Genomic DNA, 6,555 nt, shown 5'->3' on the forward strand with positions numbered 1-6,555 from the left:
TGTCTCTGGTGTTTCTGGTCTCTCTCTGATGTCTCTGATGTCTCTGGTGTTTCTGGTCTCTCTGATGTCTCTGGTGTCTCTGGTGTCTCTGATGTCTCTGGTGTCTCTGATGTCTCTGGTGTCTCTGGTGTCTCTGGTGTCTCTGGTGTCTCCGCCTCCAGCTCCTGACAGACTGAGCTACTGTTTCTCCCTGGGAAAGAGGAACGCCTGTCCTCACACAGACCTCCATCACCATGACAACTCCTGGTGTAGTTTGTAGTAGAGTTAGTAGTACCTGGTGTAGTTGGTAGTACCTGGTGTAGTTGGTAGTACCTGGTGTAGTTTGTAGTAGAGTTAGTAGTACCTGGTGTAGTTTGTAGTACCTGGTGTAGTTTGTAGTACCTGGTGTAGTTTGTAGTAGAGTTAGTAGTACCTGGTGTAGTTGGTAGTACCTGGTGTAGTTGGTAGTACCTGGTGTAGTTTGTAGTAGAGTTAGTAGTACCTGGTGTAGTTTGTAGTACCTAGTGTAGTTTGTAGTACCTGGTGTAGTTTGTAGTAGAGTTAGTAGTACCTGGTGTAGTTTGTAGTACCTGGTGTAGTTTGTAGTAGAGTTAGTAGTACCTGGTGTAGTTGGTAGTACCTGGTGTAGTTTGTAGTAGAGTTAGTAGTACCTGGTGTAGTTTGTAGTAGAGTTAGTAGTACCTGGTGTAGTTTGTAGTACCTGGTGTAGTTTGTAGTAGAGTTAGTAGTACCTGGTGTAGTTGGTAGTACCTGGTGTAGTTGGTAGTACCTGGTGTAGTTTGTAGTAGAGTTAGTTGTACCTGGTGTAGTTTGTAGTACCTGGTGTAATTTGTAGTAGAGTTAGTAGTACCTGGTGTAGTTTGTAGTACCTGGTGTAGTTTGTAGTAGAGTTAGTAGTACCTGGTGTAGTTTGTAGTACCTGGTGTAGTTTGTAGTACCTGGTGTAGTTTGTAGTAGAGTTAGTAGTACCTGGTGTAGTTTGTAGTACCTGGTGTAGTTTGTAGTAGAGTTAGTAGTACCTGGTGTAGTTTGTAGTAAAGTCAGTAGTACCTGGTGTAGTTTGTAGTAGAGTTAGTAGTACCTGGTGCAGTTTGTAGTAAAGTCAGTAGTACCTGGTGTAGTTTGTAGTAGAGTTAGTAGTACCTGGTGTAGTTTGTAGTAGAGTTAGTAGTACCTGGTGTAGTTTGTAGTAAAGTCAGTAGTACCTGGTGTAGTTTGTAGTAGAGTTAGTAGTACCTGGTGCAGTTTGTAGTAAAGTCAGTAGTACCTGGTGTAGTTTGTAGTAGAGTTAGTAGTACCTGGTGTAGTTTGTAGTAGAGTTAGTAGTACCTGGTGTAGTTTGTAGTAAAGTCAGTAGTACCTGGTGTAGTTTGTAGTACAGTCAGTAGTACCTGGTGTAGTTTGTAGTACAGTCAGTAGTACCTGGTGTAGTTTGTAGTAGAGTCAGTAGTACCTGGTGTAGTTTGTAGTAGAGTCAGTAGTACCTGGTGTAGTTTGTAGTAGAGTCAGTAGTACCTGGTGTAGTTTGTAGTAGAGTCAGTAGTACCTGGTGTAGTTTGTAGTAGAGTCAGTAGTACCTGGTGTAGTTTGTAGTAGAGTCAGTAGTACCTGGTGTAGTTTGTAGTACAGTCAGTAGTACCTGGTGTAGTTTGTAGTACAGTCAGTAGTACCTGGTGTAGTTTGTAGTAGAGTCAGTAGTACCTGGTGTAGTTTGTAGTACAGTCAGTAGTACCTGGTGTAGTTTGTAGTAGAGTCCACAGGCGTTGCAGACCGGCTCTCTAGCAGCGTTCCTCCTCCACAGTGTCGTGGTTTCAGTCAGACAGTTCACACACTGCGTTCCCTCTCTGTGACTCACCATCTACACACACACACACACATACAGTATGTATATAACCCAACAAATATAAAACCATAACAAATACACATATATATTTAAACCTTAAAGTCAGAAACAGAGAGACATAAAGTGAATCTAGTGTCAGAGTGGTGGAAGTCACACAAAACAATAAAGTCAGTAAGTGAGAAATCTAGGGTCAGTCGGTCAGACAGACAGACAGACAGACACAGACACAGACAGACAGACAGGTCTGTTGTCTCACAGCTCTCCTCTTGGGTCTCAGCAGCGGTCTGTTGTGTCTGTTGTTTTCCTGCTGGAGGCTGCAGCTGTGACACAGGTGACGAGCAGCAGCGTCTCTCTGCCAGAGGGGGGAGCTGCTCGATCCACAGCTCACACACTCACGCTCTGCTGGGGGAACACACACACACACACACACACACACACACACACACACACTTATAGGTCTACAGTTGTGCAACGTGGACAATGAATCAGATACACGCTCTTATACACTGCCCACTCATGAGAGAGACAGGTAGAGGTGAGACAGGCAGGCAGACAGATATCCCACCTGGTACGCTGGTCCCCCCCCAGGACAGACCTGGTGACACCCAAACACCAGAGAAACTTGCGGGGGAAGAGGAGTAATAGTCGCCATAGTAACCACTCCCTCCTCCTGGCGCGGGGGGGAGGGGGGGGAAACTCGCCTCCTGCAGCCTGGGACTCTCCTGGAAGTCGAACCCAGGACTGAGCAGCTCGACCCGGGGCCCGGCTGGGGCGGGGAGGGGGGAGGAGGGGGGCTTGGGAAATCCCGAGTTACCATATAAAGAGGAAGGAGGCGGGGTGTAAGGGGAGATCAGTGGTTGACAGTCGGAAGCGTCCAACCAGTGGCTGGGGTTGATGACCTGGTGACCTGGAAGTGAGAGGAGGAGAGATTTACTGAACCACAGATGGCAGAAAGCAAGATGTCTGACTGTGTTCTATACAACATGATAATGAGTCTCTTCTGTCCACTGGTGACCCAACCCTCCTCTGGCGGCCATCTTGGAGGTCCTCAGCTCTGTGAACAGCTGACTGTGTTTCTGTCTCTCAACAGAATTGAACAGACGGTTAATTTCTGTCTGTTTCTGACTGAACTGATCATTTCATCACTGATCCATCTGATTGATTTAGTGTTTAGATAATGTCAGCTTGTTAGCTAGCTAACCATAGCATCTGGTCAGCTAACATCACTGTCTTGTTGTTAACACATCTGATTAGCACACTAGCTAACGTAGCTAGTAGCAGCTAGCGTTAGCATGTTCACATTAACATCAGTGTGTTTGCTGGCGTTTTGCTGGAGTGTTTTGGAGTAGAGACTAGGGCTAAAGACAAGACAGTTTACTGTGTCACAGGAACCTACATTTGGAAACAAATCCACTTTATCACACTATTCACTGATAAAACTGCTAAAGCCTCTGTTAATTTCAGTGAGATAAACTGCTAATCCCTGCCTCAGGTCAGTTAGTCCTGAAGCTTGCTGGGCAGAGCAGCACTAACACTGTCAGGGTTAGAGGTTCAGTTCCCACACAGACTGAGGCTGTGTGCCGTCAGTTGGATTGCAGCTTCACCAAACAGCATTTTAAACTGGACTGACATGGTTCAGGTTCAGGTTTAGACACTGACCAGAGCTGTGTGTGTAGACGGGTGAAGATTGACCGTGGCCGGTGAGACAGACAGGCTGACAGACAGACAGACAGGTGGCGGTCTGACGCTCGGCCTCATGGGAAAGGTCTGGGTGGGCGGGGCTAACCTGGGAGGAGGAAGTGGAGAATTTAGACACGTTTATGAAGCAGAGACTGAAAAACACAACAACAGTCCTGCAAAGTGTCATCTGTCCTTTTTAGAAACACATGATGTGAAGCTGATCAGTCTGTTTATCTGTTGGATATAGTATATATATATATATATATATCTATATATATATAGATATATATATATATATATATACATACATATATATATATATATGATCTGTCTGATAAAGTCTCATTCAGACAAACAAGGACTTCAGTTCTGCTGTTCTTTATGAAGAGCCATCATTTGGTCATTTTACAATGGTGCAGATCTATTTTTGAAATCTTAATTTATTTCAGTTCATACCTTGATATGAATTTACTATTATAATTAATATTATCTGGAGTGGTAGTAATAGTAGCAGTAGTAGTAGTAGCAGCACTACTAGTAGTAGTAGTAGTAGTAACATTAGTAGTAATAGTAATAGTACTAATAGTAGCAGCACTACTACTAGTAGTAGTAGTAGTAGTAGTAGTAGTAGTAGTAGCAGTAGTAGTAGCAGTAGTACTTGTAGTAGTACTAGTAGCAGTAATAGTAGTAGTAGTAGTAGCAGTAGTAATAGTAGTGGCAGTAGCAGTAGTAGTAGTAGTAGTAGTAGTAGCATTAGTAGTAATAGTAATAGTACTAATAGTAGTAGCACTACTACTACTAGTAGTAGTAGTAGTAGTAGTAGTAGTAGCAGTAGTACTTGTAGTAGTACTAGTAGCAGTAATAGTAGTAGTAGTAGTAGTAGCAGTAATAGTAGTAGTAGTAGTAGTAGTAGCAGTAGTAGCAGTAGTAATAGTAGTAGTAGTAGTAGTAGTAGTAGTAGTACTAGTAGCAACAGTAGTAGTAGTAGTACTGATTCTAACCTTTGGCTCCAGGCTCGGTGGTTCTGCTCTAGTTGTCATCACAGTAGAGGAGAACCAATCAGCTGTTTCCGACCAATCTGACATCATCACTATGTGGTTCCGAGGCTCTGACATCATCACTGTGTGGTTCCGAGGCTCTGACATCATCACTGTGTGGTTCCGAGGCTCTGACATCATCACTGTGTGGTTCCGAGGTTCTGACATCATCACTGTGTGGTTCCGAGGCTCTGACATCATCACTGTGTGGTTCCGAGGCTCTGACATCATCACTGTGTGGTTCCGAGGCTCTGACATCATCACTGTGTGGTTCCGAGGCTCTGACATCATCACTGTGTGGTTCCGAGGTTCTGACATCATCACTGTGTGGTTCCGAGGCTCTGACATCATCACTGTGTGTGTTGGAGACGAAGGGAAAAAACGAGAGAATATGACAAAGGAAGAAAGACTGATTGTTTTTACTGATCACCGGCCTGGAGGATCTCTGCTAAAATACTGTACTAGAAAACAACAAAAATACAAGAGAAATAAACAGAAAAGAACTTTAAAAATAAAATAATAGAATAAATAATAGAATAGAAAGGAAAGTTTAATCTTTTTCGCTTTGTCATTATAAAAAACCTTTTGTCTTCAGTCTCATATTCATGTTTTAAAGTGAAAATCCGTCCGACAGTCAGACTGCCGGCTGCAGATCAGCTCACAACAGATTCCTGTAGAGAATAAAACTAAATTCAAATCCTGATACTCACAGAGACCGACCTGCTGAGACCTGCTGAGTCCAGAGAGAGAGGGATGAAGAGGAAAGACAGAACAACAGGTAGGATCAGGAGAGAGAGAGAGACAGAGACAGAAACAAAGAGAGGTGGGAAGACAGACACAGAGACAGTTCAGTTTGTAACTAAGAGAGAAAAGCGCACTGGTTCCTCTCTCCAGAGAAGCAGAGAGTTTATCTGTGGTCTGCAGGCTGGAACTGGACCAGGAGGAGAGGAGGAGGGGAGAGGGAGGAGGAGAGAAGGAGAGAAGGAAAGGAGGGGAGGAGAGGAGGGGAGGAAGTGGGAGGAGCCAGGTGGAGCGCTCTGTCTCAAGACAGACAGACAGACAGAGAGAGAGACAGACAGACAGACAGAGAGACAGACAGACAGAGAGAGAGACAGACAGACAGACAGACAGCTGTGGGGATCGAACCTGTGACTCGTGGTTCTATAATATAAAGGTCTGAGTAGAGAGTCGGTAGTAAAGTGAAGCAGCAGGATGCAAATCCTGAAAACCACCGAGCGTTATGAAGAGAGACAGAGATTAGACAGCTGAGTCCGGCTCTGCCCTGCTGCAGCAGAGTACTGATACTCTGAAGTAAAAGTTCTGCTGTAAAAATCTCCTTCAGTAAAGTAAAAAGTGTGTGATTTAAAATGTCGTCAGAGTAAAAGTTCCTGAGTTCCTCTTTAGAACAGAGAACGTTGTTAGCTGTGATCTTTTCCATGTGATTCTAACAGGAGAGAGGTCAGAGGTCAAACTAGATTCTTTTCACTGGAAACATTAGAAACGGGAAAATAAAGTGCAGAAACAAAGTAAAGTCAGATTCCTCTTCTCACTGTGAATGGATCCACAGTTTGTCAGTTTACGTTGATCCAGTTTCTGCTGATCCAGTTTCTGCTGCTGATGGAGAGACACGATCTGTTCTGTGATGGATGGATTTAAAATGGACTGAAGGGAAAGTCACATTACTGACTTTGGAAAATACTCAGAAAGTACAAGAACACAGAAAGTCTCTATAAAGCCACTGAGTCTCTACAGGAATATTCTGTGATTTGTTTCTGTTCCAATCAAAACTGATCAAACCAGTTTCTTATAATATTTTCTAACTTGTGAGCGGCTGATTGATCCGGCAGGCTGAGGAAGTGCAGATGTAATTAGAGTAACTCGTCTCCACCTCGCTGCAGCCTCTGTGCTGAGCTGCTCATCACATTTCACTCTTCTACACATTCAAACTAAAGCAGAGATATGAGCTACGGAAATATATGGAAAAGAGCTGCTGAG

The sequence above is a fragment of the Centroberyx gerrardi genome, chromosome 14, assembly GCF_048128805.1.
Source record: "Centroberyx gerrardi isolate f3 chromosome 14, fCenGer3.hap1.cur.20231027, whole genome shotgun sequence".
Lineage (NCBI taxonomy): Eukaryota > Metazoa > Chordata > Actinopteri > Beryciformes > Berycidae > Centroberyx > Centroberyx gerrardi.